The sequence below is a fragment of the Hyla sarda genome, chromosome 1, assembly GCF_029499605.1.
Source record: "Hyla sarda isolate aHylSar1 chromosome 1, aHylSar1.hap1, whole genome shotgun sequence".
In the NCBI taxonomy this organism is placed as follows: domain Eukaryota; kingdom Metazoa; phylum Chordata; class Amphibia; order Anura; family Hylidae; genus Hyla; species Hyla sarda.
Window position 1 is genome coordinate 593,873,602 of NC_079189.1, and position 14,870 is coordinate 593,888,471.

General features: G+C 40.5%; 1 protein-coding gene across 3 annotated transcripts in view; it reads left to right on the top strand.

Moving 5' to 3' along the window:
• Window positions 1-14,870, top strand: part of LOC130295632 (UDP-glucuronosyltransferase 3A1-like) — a 58,759-nt gene that overhangs the window by 28,683 nt on the left and 15,206 nt on the right. The window contains exon 1 of one of the 3 annotated variants that reach the window (XM_056546561.1): window positions 4,713-4,816. The exons of 1 other annotated variant lie outside the window; for it this stretch is intronic. The gene's annotated coding sequence lies outside the window, so the exon portion shown is untranslated. Of the gene's footprint in view, window positions 1-4,712; window positions 4,817-14,870 lie in introns of those variants that run through there. One more of the 3 variants, XM_056546569.1, reaches the window with a different exon arrangement.

The window sequence follows — 14,870 nt, forward strand, 5'->3', positions numbered from 1 at the left end:
GACAGGGGTGGTGGTGTTTTTTTTTTTAACTCCTTAAGGACCAATCCCATTTTGGCCTTAAGGACCAGGCCAATTTTATTTTAGCATTTTCGTTTCGTCCTCCTCGCCTTCTAAAAATCATAACTCTTTTATATTTCCATCCACAGACCCACATGAGGGCTGTTTTTTGCATCACCAATTGTACTTTGTAATGCCATCACTTATTTTACCATAAAATGTACGGCGCAACCAAACAAATATTATTTATGTGGGGAAATTGAAAAGAAAACCGCACTTCAGCAAATTTTGGAAGGTTTTGTTTTCACGCTGTACACTTTCCGGTAAAAATTTCAAGTTTTCTTTATTCTGTGGGTCAATATGATTAAAATGATACCCATGTTATATGCTTATAATTATTCAAATTATTTTAACAAAATTAGCATGTTTGAAATTGGCCTAATTTGAACACCTATAACTTTCTCATTTTTCCATATACGCGGTGGTATGAGGGCTCATTTTTTGCGCCATGATCTGTAGTTTTTATGGGTTCCACTTTTGCTTATATTTAGCTTTTTAATCACTTTTTAGTCATTTTTTTTTTTTTATAAAATGTGACAAAAAAGCAGCAATCATGGACTTTTTTTTGTCTTTATGTTTACGTCGTTTACCATACGGGATAAGTAACATTATATTTTGATAGTTCGGACATTTATGCACGCGGCGATTCCAAATATGTTCATTAAGTTTTTTTTCCGCTTATTGGGGATTATTTACATTTTTGTTGGGGGAGGGGATTTTTCAAATTTTTTTACTTCTTTTTTACTTTTTTTTTAAAACTTTTTTTTTAACTTTTTTTTTTTACACTTTTTATGTCTCCATAGGGGACTATTTATAGCAATCATTCGATTGCTAATGCTGTTCAGTGCTATGTATAGGGCATAGTACTGATCAGTATTATCGGTCATCTTCTGCTCTGGTCTGCTCGATCTCAGACCAGAGCAGAACACCCCAGGAGACAGAAGGAGGCAGGTGAGGGGATCTGTGTCCGCCATTATAGATGATTGGATCCCTGTGGGCAGCACTGCGGGCAATCCGATCATCCATTTATAAGTGCCACACTGCACCATGACGTACATTTACATTACATTAAAGAGAAACCAGATATGATTTTCGAATCCTGGATGACCCCTTTAAAATGTATCAACTGAAAAAATGTTTAAAAATTATTTCCGTTTACTTTCCAACACTGCAAACAGATACGTTTTTACTTTTAGGTAAAGCCGCGACATTTGCAGGAAATTCGAGCCCTGACAGACAGCTTGCAGGGCAAAGGTCAAACAGCGGTGTCACTGAGTGCACTATTGTGCTATTGGCTTCTCCCTCTAGTCTACAGAATTAGGCTTTCTTCGCACGCGATCTAGTAGAATGGCACTCGTTTAACCCCTTAATGACGTCGCCTGTTTGTACCTTATTGACCCCATTTTTCAAATCTGACATCTCTTGTGGAAATACCTTTTGAATGCTTTTACTGAGAGAAGCGATTCTGAGAATAGTTTTTTCCGTGACATATAACATTTTTGCGATACATGCTATCCATCATTTTTATTTTATGTTTTGGACCTAATTTAGCAATTTTTGTGTTTTTACGGCAATAAAATGTTGTTATTTTTTTTATTTGGCAATGCCTATTATGTTTTTTTTGTTTGTTTAATTTTTAAATTGGGGAAGGGGAATTCATTCAATTCAATTCAATTCATTCAATCTGTACTGCAGTATAACTGTCAGTATTACACTAGACCTATGGACCTCACAGGCTTCTATACTTGGCAGACAGGAGGCCATTAGATTGACATGGCGCCCCTTCCCCATGTCAATCCTATAGATGCTGTGGACTTAGGTCGTACCCCTGTATGTATGGATGGATGGTGCGTCTAGAGTCTGTGTGTGAGTGGATATCTCACCGCATTCAGTGCCAACCAGTTCATCATTCTCTTAATTGGCAAAATATCATTTTATAGTTAATTTTCTAATAAAATTATTAAGGTCCATAAACAGGTTAAAACTATTGGAACCGGCTATTGGACAAAACGAAAGGCCCTTTTTGAGTATATTTTCTTCTATCTCATCTAAACCATAATTAGACAGATTGAAATTTTTCTGTGGATGTTTGGGAAGATTCCTTTTCTTTTTTCCTCTAGCAGTTCCTCCTCTGCATCCCCTCTTTCACTTTCTTTTCTGTTTGTGCCCAGTGGAGGCGCTACATGTTCCATTTCCATTGGCTGGACTTCCAGTGAGGGTAATATTGATGGTGGGATCTTCATGATGGTGGGAAGCCCTAAAAAAGCTGCGGTGTTGCATTGAGGGGAGCTATCTAAATCGGAAGTGTCGTGAATGGTTAGTGCTGTGAGGGATATATTGGGGCCTGTTGGTGTAAAAAATTAATGGTCTGATGTGAGTGTGGTAGGAGTGGGTGTAACATGATGCACCGTGATCAGAGAATCCTCCAAAATGGAGGTATCACTGTTATTGGATCTACCTGATGGGAGACAATTACTATCTCCCGGTATGCTGTCGAGAAGGTCCAGCAGATCTTGTGGGATATTGGATGGTGCTGCTGATGTGTTATCAATAATCTTATTGGCATTCCCCAATGAAGAAGTGGATGGTACATTGTCTCGAGAAGTACTGCTGGAAGTATTAGGTCTAGCAGAAAATGATGTGATCATAAGTGTTTGGATCGTTCTCGGAATGGACCCTCCTGTATGTTTGGAATGTGAAATTGCTTGTTTGGCAGTATTATGTACCGGACCTCGTTTATTTTGTTCTGTTTTATGGTAATTGGATGCAAGAAAGGTCCGTAAGCGTTGTTGAACTGCAGGGCTGTCCTCCTTGTGTTGGTACTTAGAAGGAAACCTTATCTACGATTTAGAATGAATGTGAGTGTGGTATGGTAAACTGGCACCGGGGACACTATGAGCAGGTGTTGGTGTACCGGGCGGTGTTGTCTCATTGTTCTGTGAATTCTGGATGTGATTTTTCAACCAGTATCTAAAATTATCAGATTTGCAGTCCACCCTATACCTGTTAGGTTTACCCAATTTCTTATGTATGATGTCATCCTTTAATTTTTGAATTTTCCTGTTGGAAAACCAAATAGTATATTCAGGCAGATGTTCAAAGGCGGACAGTGATAGAATCGAGGCATCAATCCTACCAGAAACATTCTCTACTATTGTGTTACGTTTATCAATCAACAGTTAAAAAAAAAACATTAGAACAGAACATTAGAGCATCATCCCCGGCACCGCAGAAAACAGAATCATTGTTAAATGAGGAACAGAAAGAGAAAAAGAAACAGCCGCACATCCACCATTTGTATTTTGATCTACTTGCTTCTCAGCATAAATTCAAAAACTAACACAAACACAAAAAGTACAAGCCCACTCGCCACGTCAAGGCCACCGATTTAGAGTGGGTCCCTAACCCAACTTTGGCGTAGCGCCTGGCGGCAGCCACCTCCACCGCAACACCATGCCTACAGGGGGAGCGACCCAGTGGCCAGGCAGCCCCACTGCTTCCTGACCAAGCCCCTGGCTCCGGGCCGCACCACCCCACAGACAAAGCATCACAGTTAGAATGACCCCCGCAGTGCACCACAGCAAGGTGAATACCTACCAAGTGCCCCCTGCCATTATTATTAAATGAGGGTAGAGGACGTAACCTTAGGTCACGTGGGAAAACTGTGTGTAGAAGTAGAAAGACAAAAAAGAAACCGTGAGGAATCGCCTCGTGTATTACCCTCATAAGGCTGAGTTTCCACTTGTTTTTTTTTTCTGGCAGTTTTTGGAGATCTGCCACTGCAGTTTTTGAGCCAAAGCCAGAAGTGTATTCAAAAGGAATAGGACATATAAAGGAAGGACTTACACTTCTCCTCCCTTAGGATATGTTCACACTGCGGAATCCCCATGAGTAAAATTCCGCACAGTGAACGTTAGCATCTGTGTGAATGGGTCTTCCGCCAGACCCGTTCACACTGCGAAATTTAAGCGGCGAAATTGTTCCGCGCAAAGAAAGAACATGTTCATTCTTTGCGCAGAAGTCCGCGAGCACTGCATAGCCATCAATGGTGACGGCGCAGTGCCACACGGTCCTACCGCCGCCTGCCAGGCTGAATCTCCGCTCGCTGAATTCCGCGAGCGGAGATTCAGCTACAATTCCGCAGTGTGAACATACCCTTATGGATCCACTTCTGACTTTGGCTCAAAAACTGCAGTGGCAGTTTTCCAAAAAAGTGGAAACTTAGCCTAAAGTGGGGGAGCCTATATATATATATATATATATATATATATATATATATAGCAGTGGATAAAACACCTAGGTAGTCAGTCTAGGTGGCCACTCGCTTGTTTATTGGCTGATAGCTGGGGATATTACACAGGGCCGTATTGTCCAATAATCACCCCCCTGTATTCGAACCCTAAAACCAGTTATTATGATTGGATAGAACTGTACATAGTGTTTTATGGTGGAAGCAGTTATTATCGATTGAAAAACATGTATACAATTGTATTCTATTGGGGAGAATTATCAAAACCTGCCTAGAGGAAAAGTTGCTGAGTTGCCCATAGCAACCAATAGGATTGCTTTTTTCTTTTCTGCAAAGGCCTCTGCAAATTGAAAGTAGCCATTTGATTGGTTGCTATGGGTAACTCAGTAACTTTTCCTCTGGACAGGTATTGATCATTCTCCCCCTATAAGTACACATCACCTCATGTAGCAGAACTGTGTTTGATTATCTATTTTTTTGTGCATCAAGAAAACTCAGGTTTACATGCATGTTAGTTTTATTTAAAGGGGTACTCCGCTGGAAAACAAATGTTTTCATATCAACTGGTGCCAGAAAGTTAAACAGATTTGTAAATTACTTCTATTTGATAATCTTAAGCCTTCCAGTATTTATCAGCTGTTGTATGATCCACAGGAAGTTGTGTAGTTCTTTCCACTTCTCAGCTGAGAGCAGGAAGAGCTATATACAATGTATCAGTCCAGAGTCCAGACTGTTTAGCTCACAGAGCATTGTCTAGAATGTATACAATTGCCTCCACTTCTCAGCTGAGAGCAGGACTAGCTATGTACAATGTATCAGTCTGGAGTCCAGACTGTTTAGCTCACAGAGCATTGTCTAGAATGTATACAATTGCCTCCACTTCTCAGCTGAGAGCAGGACTAGCTATGTACAATGTATCAGTCTGGAGTCCAGACTGTTTAGCTCACAGAGCATTGTCTAGACTGGATACAATTGCCTCCACTTCTCAGCTGAGAGCAGGACTAGCTATGTACAATGTATCAGTCTGAAGCCCAGGCTGTTTAGCTCACAGAGCATTGTCTAGGTTAGATACAATTGTCTCCACCTCTCAGCTGAGAGCAGGACTAGCTATGTACAATGTATCAGTCTGGAGTCCAGGCTGTTTAGCTCACAGAGCATTGTCTAGACTGGATACAATTGTCTCCACTTCTCAGCTGAGAGCAGGACTAGCTATGTACAATGTATCAGTCTGGAGTCCAGGATGTTTAGCTCACAGAGCATTGTCTAGACTGGATACAATTGTCTCCACTTCTCAGCTGAGAGCAGGACTAGCTATGTACAATGTATCAGTCTGGAGTCCAGGGTGTTTAGCTCACAGAGCATTGTCTAGACTGGATACAATTGTCTATACTTCTCAGCTGAGAGCAGGACTAGCTATGTACAATGTATCAGTCTGGAGTCCAGGATGTTTAGCTCACAGAGCATTGTCTAGACTGGATACAATTGTCTCCACTTCTCAGCTGAGAACAGGACTAGCTATGTACAATGTATCAGTCTGGAGTCCAGGATGTTTAGCTCACAGAGCATTGTCTAGACTGGATACAATTGTCTCCACTTCTCAGCTGAGAGCAGGACTAGTTATGTACAATGTATCAGTCTGGAGTCCAGGATGTTTAGCTCACAGAGCATTGTCTAGACTGGATACAATTGTCTCCACTTCTCAGCTGAGAGCAGGACTAGCTATGTACAATGTATTAGTCTGGAGTCCAGGATGTTTAGCTCACAGAGCATTGTCTAGACTGGATACAATTGTCTACACTTCTCAGCTGAGAGCAGGACTAGCTATGTACAATGTATCAGCCTGGAGTCCAGGATGTTTAGCTCACAGAGCATTGTCTAGACTGGATACAATTGTCTCCACTTCTCAGCTGAGAACAGGACTAGCTATGTACAATGTATCAGTCTGGAGTCCAGGATGTTTAGCTCACAGAGCATTGTCTAGACTGGATACAATTGTCTCCACTTCTCAGCTGAGATCAGGACTAGCTATGTACAATGTATGAGTCTGGAGTCCAGGATGTTTAGCTCACAGAGCATTGTCTAGACTGGATACAATTGTCTCCACTTCTCAGCTGAGAGCAGGACTAGATATGTACAATGTATCAGTCTGGAGTCCAGGATGTTTAGCTCACAGAGCATTGTCTAGACTGGATACAATTGTCTCCACTACTCAGCTGAGAGCAGGACTAGCTATGTATAATATATCAGTCTGGGGTCCAGGATGTTTAGCTCACAGAGCATTGTCTAGACTGGATACAATTGTCTCCACTTCTCAGCTGAGATCAGGACTAGCTATGTACAATGTATCAGTCTGGAGTCCAGGCTGTTTAGCTCACAGAGCATTGTCTAGACTGGATACAATAGTCTCCACTACTCAGCTGAGAGCAGGACTAGCTATGTATAATATATCAGTCTGGGGTCCAGGATGTTTAGCTCACAGAGCATTGTCTAGACTGGGGAAAAGTAAGCACACATCTTAAAAATGAAGATGAATCCAAACACATAGGAAAATTGTAAAGCTTATGATTTTAAATAACTGAATCTACATGAAGCTGGAGAACCCCTTCCACAATGCAGCCCCACATGTCATTTGTGCGGGTCAGGGCTGTCACCCTCCTCCACCTGGATCGGTGCAGACCTTATCCTCATGTGCCCTGTGAGTATAGCCTCGACCAGTGGTCGCCAACCTGCAAACCTCCAGTTGTTGCAAAACTACAACTCCCAGCATGCCCAGACAGCTATTGGCTATCCAGGCTTGCTGGGAGTTGTAGTTTTGCAACATCTGGAAGTAAGCAGGTTAGAGACCACTGGCCTAGACAGTTAGCCTGGGAAAGTGCGTGAGAACTCGGGCACACCCATAGGCTCGGGTTACATGGCGCACGCCACCATGGACTCACTACTTACTACAGTAAAAATAAAACAACACAGTGTCACGCACATGACATTGCTACCTGCAGTTACACATTGTGGAGAAGGTCTAAACAATAAAATCAACACCCCTGAGGGAGTCACTTGTTGACTGAACAGGGGGGAGCAGTTTTTTAAATGATTTTATATCTCTTCTCTGTATTATGAATACAATTATGTGTATTTTTTGGATTAAACTTGTGCATTAAGCAAGCAACAGTGTGTGAAAACCTTGTGAGAGATACTGTATATAATGTGAGGGGTGGAGTCACTTATGGGATATACTGTATATATAATGTGAGGGGTGGACTCACTTATGGGATATACTGTATATAATGTGAGGGGTGGAGTCACTTATGGGATATACTGTATATATAATGTGAGGGGTGGACTCACTTATGGGAGATACTGTATATATAATGTGAGGGGTGGAGTCACTTATGGTATATACTGTATATATAATGTGAGGGGTGGACTCACTTATGGGAGATACTGTATATATAATGTGAGGGGTGGACTCACTTATGGGAGATACTGTATATAATGTGAGGGGTGGAGTCACTTATGGTATATACTGTATATATAATGTGAGGGGTGGAGTCACTTATGGGATATACTGTATATAATATGAGGGGTGGACTCACTTATGGTATATACTGTATATATAATGTGAGGGGTGGAGTCACTTATGGGAGATACTGTATATAATGTGAGGGGTGGACTCACTTATGGGAGATACTGTATATATAATGTGAGGGGTGGACTCACTTATGGGAGATACTGTATATAATGTGAGGGGTGGAGTCACTTATGGGATATACTGTATATATAATGTGAGGGGTGGACTCACTTATGGGAGATACTGTATATAATGTGAGGGGTGGAGTCACTTATGGGATATACTGTATATATAATGTGAGGGGTGGACTCACTTATGGGAGATACTGTATATAATGTGAGGGGTGGAGTCACTTATGGTATATACTGTATATATAATGTGAGGGGTGGACTCACTTATGGGAGATACTGTATATAATGTGAGGGGTGGAGTCACTTATGGTATATACTGTATATATAATGTGAGGGGTGGAGTCACTTATGGGATATACTGTATATAATGTGAGGGGTGGACTCACTTATGGTATATACTGTATATATAATGTGAGGGGTGGAGTCACTTATGGGAGATACTGTATATAATGTGAGGGGTGGACTCACTTATGGGAGATACTGTATATATAATGTGAGGGGTGGACTCACTTATGGGAGATACTGTATATATAATGTGAGGGGTGGACTCACTTATAGGAGATACTGTATATATAATGTGAGGGGTGGACTCACTTATGGGATATACTGTATATAATGTGAGGGGTGGACTCACTTATGGGAGATACTGTATATAATGTGAGGGGTGGAGTCACTTATGGTATATACTGTATATATAATGTGAGGGGTGGAGTCACTTATGGGATATACTGTATATAATGTGAGGGGTGGACTCACTTATGGTATATACTGTATATATAATGTGAGGGGTGGAGTCACTTATGGGAGATACTGTATATAATGTGAGGGGTGGACTCACTTATGGGAGATACTGTATATAATGTGAGGGGTGGACTCACTTATGGGAGATACTGTATATATAATGTGAGGGGTGGACTCACTTATGGGAGATACTGTATATATAATGTGAGGGGTGGACTCACTTATGGGATATACTGTATATATAATGTGAGGGGTGGAGTCACTTATGGGAGATACTGTATATAATGTGAGGGGTGGACTCACTTATGGGAGATACTGTATATAATGTGAGGGATGGACTCACTTATGGGAGATACTGTATATATAATGTGAGGGGTGGACTCACTTATGGGAGATACTGTATATATAATGTGAGGGGTGGACTCACTTATGGGAGATACTGTATATATAATGTGAGGGGTGGACTCACTTATGGGAGATACTGTATATATAATGTGAGGGGTGGACTCACTTATGGGAGATACTGTATATATAATGTGAGGGGTGGACTCACTTATGGGAGATACTGTATATATAATGTGAGGGGTGGACTCACTTATGGGAGATACTGTATATATAATGTGAGGGGTGGACTCACTTATGGGATATACTGTATATAATGTGAGGGGTGGAATCACTTATGGGAGATACTGTATATATAATGTGAGGGGTGGACTCACTTATGGGATATACTGTATATAATGTGAGGGGTGGAATCACTTATGGTATATACTGTATATATAATGTGAGGGGTGGAGTCACTTATGGGAGATACTGTATATAATGTGAGGGGTGGACTCACTTATGGGAGATACTGTATATAATGTGAGGGGTGGACTCACTTATGGGAGATACTGTATATATAATGTGAGGGGTGGAGTCACTTATGGGAGATACTGTATATATAATGTGAGGGGTGGACTCACTTATGGGATATACTGTATATAATGTGAGGGGTGGAATCACTTATGGGAGATACTGTATATATAATGTGAGGGGTGGACTCACTTATGGGAGATACTGTATATATATATATATATATGTGAGGGGTGGACTCACTTATGGGAGATACTGTATATATAATGTGAGGGGTGGACTCACTTATGGGATATACTGTATATAATGTGAGGGGTGGAATCACTTATGGGAGATACTGTATATAATGTGAGGGGTGGACTCACTTATGGTATATACTATATATAATGTGAGGGGTGGACTCACTTATGGGAGATACTGTATATATAATGTGAGGAGTGGACTCACTTATGGGAGATACTGTATATATAATGTGAGGGGTGGACTCACTTATGGGATATACTGTATATAATGTGAGGGGTGGAATCACTTATGGGAGATACTGTATATATAATGTGAGGGGTGGAGTCACTTATGGGAGATACTGTATATAATGTGAGGGGTGGAGTCACTTATGGGATATACTGTATATATAATGTGAGGGGTGGACTCACTTATGGGATATACAGTATATATAATGTGAGGGGTGAACTCACTTATGGGAGATACTGTATATATAATGTGAGGGGTGGACTCACTTATGGGAGATACTGTATATATAATGTGAGGGGTGGACTCACTTATGGGAGATACTGTATATATAATGTGAGGGGTGGAGTCACTTATGGGATATACTGTATATATAATGTGAGGGGTGGAGTCACTTATGGGATATACTGTATATATAATGTGAGGGGTGGACTCACTTATGGGAGATACTGTATATATAATGTGAGGGGTGGACTCACTTATGGGAGATACAGTATATATAATGTTAGGGGTGGACTCACTTATGGGAGATACTGTATGTATATTGTGAGGGGTGGACTCACTTATGGGATATACTGTATGTAATGTGAGGGGTGGACTCACTTATGGGATATACTGTATATATAATGTGAGGGGTGGACTCACTTATGGGATATACTGTATATATAATGTGAGGGGTGGACTCACTTATGGGATATACAGTATATATAATGTGAGGGGTGAACTCACTTATGGGAGATACTGTATATATAATGTGAGGGGTGGAGTCACTTATGGGATATACAGTATATATAATGTGAGGGATGGACTCACTTATGGGAGATACTGTATATAATGTGAGGGGTGGACTCACTTATGGGATATACTGTATATAATGTGAGGGGTGGACTCACTTATGGGAGATACTGTATATATAATGTGAGGGGTGGAATCACTTATGGGAGATACTGTATATATAATGTGAGGGGTGGACTCACTTATGGGATATACTGTATATAATGTGAGGGGTGGACTCACTTATGGGAGATACTGTATATATAATGTGAGGGGTGGAATCACTTATGGGAGATACTGTATATATAATGTGAGGGGTGGACTCACTTATGGGAGATAATGTATATATAATGTGAGGGGTGGACTCACTTATGGGAGATACTGTATATATAATGTGAGGGGTGGACTCACTTATAGGAGATACTGTATATATAATGTGAGGGGTGGAATCACTTATGGGAGATACTGTATATATAATGTGAGGGGTGGAATCACTTATGGGAGATACTGTATATATAATGTGAGGGGTGGACTCACTTATGGGATATACTGTATATATAATGTGAGGGGTGGACTCACTTATGGGAGATACTGTATATATAATGTGAGGGGTGGAATCACTTATGGGATATACTGTATATATAATGAGGGGTGGACTCACTTATGGGATACACTGTATATATAATGTGAGGGGTGGACTCACTTATTGGAGATACTGTATATATAATGTGAGGGGTGGACTCACTTATGGGAGATACTGTATATAATGTGAGGGGTGGACTCACTTATGGGATACACTGTATATATAATGTGAGGGATGAACTCACTTATTGGAGATACTGTATATATAATGTGAGGGGTGGAGTCACTTATAGGATATACTGTATATAATGTGAGGGGTGGACTCACTTATGGGAGATACTGTATATATAATGTGAGGGGAGGACTCACTTATGGGATATACTGTATATATAATGTGAGGGGTGGACTCACTTATGGGATATACTGTATATAAAATGTGAGGGGTGGACTCACTTATGGGAGATACTGTATATATAATGTGAGGGGTGGACTCACTTATGGGAGATACAGTATATATGTGAGGGGTGGACTCACTTATGGGAGATACTGTATATATAATGTTAGGGGTGGACTCACTTATGGGAGATACTGTATATATAATGTGAGGGGTGGACTCACTTATGGGAGATACTGTATATAATGTGAGGGGTGGACTCACTTATGGGAGATACTATATATAATGTGAGGGGTGGACTCACTTATTGGAGATACTGTATATATAATGTGAGGGATGAACTCACTTATTGGAGATACTGTATATATAATGTGAGGGGTGGACTCACTTATGGGATATACTGTATATATAATGTGAGGGGTGGAGTCACTTATGGGAGATACTGTATATATAATGTGAGGGGTGGACTCACTTATAGGAGATACTGTATATATATATATATAATGTGAGGGGTGGAATCACTTATGGGAGATACTGTATATATAATGTGAGGGGTGGAGTCACTTATGGGAGATACTGTATATATAATGTGAGGGGTGGACTCACTTATGGGATATACTGTATATAATGTGAGGGGTGGACTCACTTATAGGAGATACTGTATATATATATATATATATATATATAATGTGAGGGGTGGACTCACTTATGGGAGATACTGTATATATATAATGTGAGGGGTGGACTCACTTATGGGATATACTGTATATATAATGTGAGGGGTGGACTCACTTATGGGATATACTGTATATAAAATGTGAGGGGTGGACTCACTTATGGGAGATACTGTATATATAATGTGAGGGGTGGACTCACTTATGGGAGATACAGTATATATGTGAGGGGTGGACTCACTTATGGGAGATACTGTATATATAATGTTAGGGGTGGACTCACTTATGGGAGATACTGTATATATAATGTGAGGGGTGGACTCACTTATGGGAGATACTGTATATAATGTGAGGGGTGGACTCACTTATGGGAGATACTATATATAATGTGAGGGGTGGAGTCACTTATGGGAGATACTGTATATATAATGTGAGGGGTGGACTCACTTATTGGAGATACTGTATATATAATGTGAGGGATGAACTCACTTATTGGAGATACTGTATATATAATGTGAGGGGTGGACTCACTTATGGGATATACTGTATATATAATGTGAGGGGTGGACTCACTTATGGGAGATACTGTATATAATGTGAGGGGTGGACTCACTTATGGGATACACTGTATATATAATGTGAGGGATGAACTCACTTATTGGAGATACTGTATATATAATGTGAGGGGTGGACTCACTTATGGGATATACTGTATATATAATGTGAGGGGTGGACTCACTTATGGGAGATACTGTATATAATGTGAGGGGTGGACTCACTTATGGGATATACTGTATATATAATGTGAGGGGTGGAGTCACTTATGGGATATACTGTATATAATGTGAGGGGTGGACTCACTTATGGGATATACTGTATATATAATGTGAGGGGTGGACTCACTTATGGGAGATACTGTATATATAATGAGAGGGGTGGAGTCACTTATGGGATATACTGTATATATAATGTGAGGGGTGGACTCACTTATGGGATATACTGTATATATAATGTGAGGGGTGGACTCACTTATGGTAGATACTGTATATATAATGTGAGGGGTGGACTCACTTATGGGATATACTGTATATATAATGTGAGGGGTGGACTCACTTATGGGAGATACTGTATATATAATGTGAGGGGTGGACTCACTTATAGGAGATACTGTATATATATATATATAATGTGAGGGGTGGAATCACTTATGGGAGATACTGTATATATAATGTGAGGGGTGGAGTCACTTATGGGAGATACTGTATATATAATGTGAGGGGTGGACTCACTTATGGGATATACTGTATATAATGTGAGGGGTGGACTCACTTATGGGAGATACTGTATATATATAATGTGAGGGGTGGAGTCACTTATGGCAGATACTGTATATAATGTGAGGGGTGGAGTCACTTATGGGAGATACTGTATATAATGTGAGGGGTGGACTCACTTATGGGAGAAACTGTATATATAATGTGAGGGGTGGACTCACTTATGGGAGATACTGTATATACAATGTGAGGGGTGGACTCACTTATGGGAGATACTGTATATATAATGTGAGGGGTGGACTCACTTATGGGAGATACTGTATATATAATGTGAGGGGTGGACTCACTTATGGGAGATACAGTATATATGTGAGGGGTGGACTCACTTATGGGATATACTGTATATATAATGTGAGGGATGGACTCACTTATGGGATATACTGTATATATAATGTGAGGGATGGACTCACTTATGGGAGATACTGTATATAATGTGAGGGGTGGAGTCACTTATGGGATATACTGTATATATAATGTGAGGGGTGGACTCACTTATGGGAGATACTGTATATAATGTGAGGGGTGGACTCACTTATGGGATATACTGTATATATAATGTGAGGGGTGGAGTCATTTATGGGAGATACTGTATATATAATGTGAGGGGTGGAGTCACTTATGGCAGATACTGTATATAATGTGAGGGGTGGAGTCACTTATGGGAGATACTGTATATAATGTGAGGGGTGGACTCACTTATGGCAGATACTGTATATAATGTGAGGGGTGGAGTCACTTATGGGAGATACTGTATATAATGTGAGGGGTGGACTCACTTATGGCAGATACTGTATATAATGTGAGGGGTGGAGTCACTTATGGGAGATACTGTATATAATGTGAGGGGTGGACTCACTTATGGCAGATACTGTATATAATGTGAGGGGTGGACTCACTTATGGGATATACTGTATATATAATGTGAGGGGTGGAGTCATTTATGGGAGATACTGTATATATAATGTGAGGGGTGGAGTCACTTATGGCAGATACTGTATATAATGTGAGGGGTGGAGTCACTTATGGGAGATACTGTATATAATGTG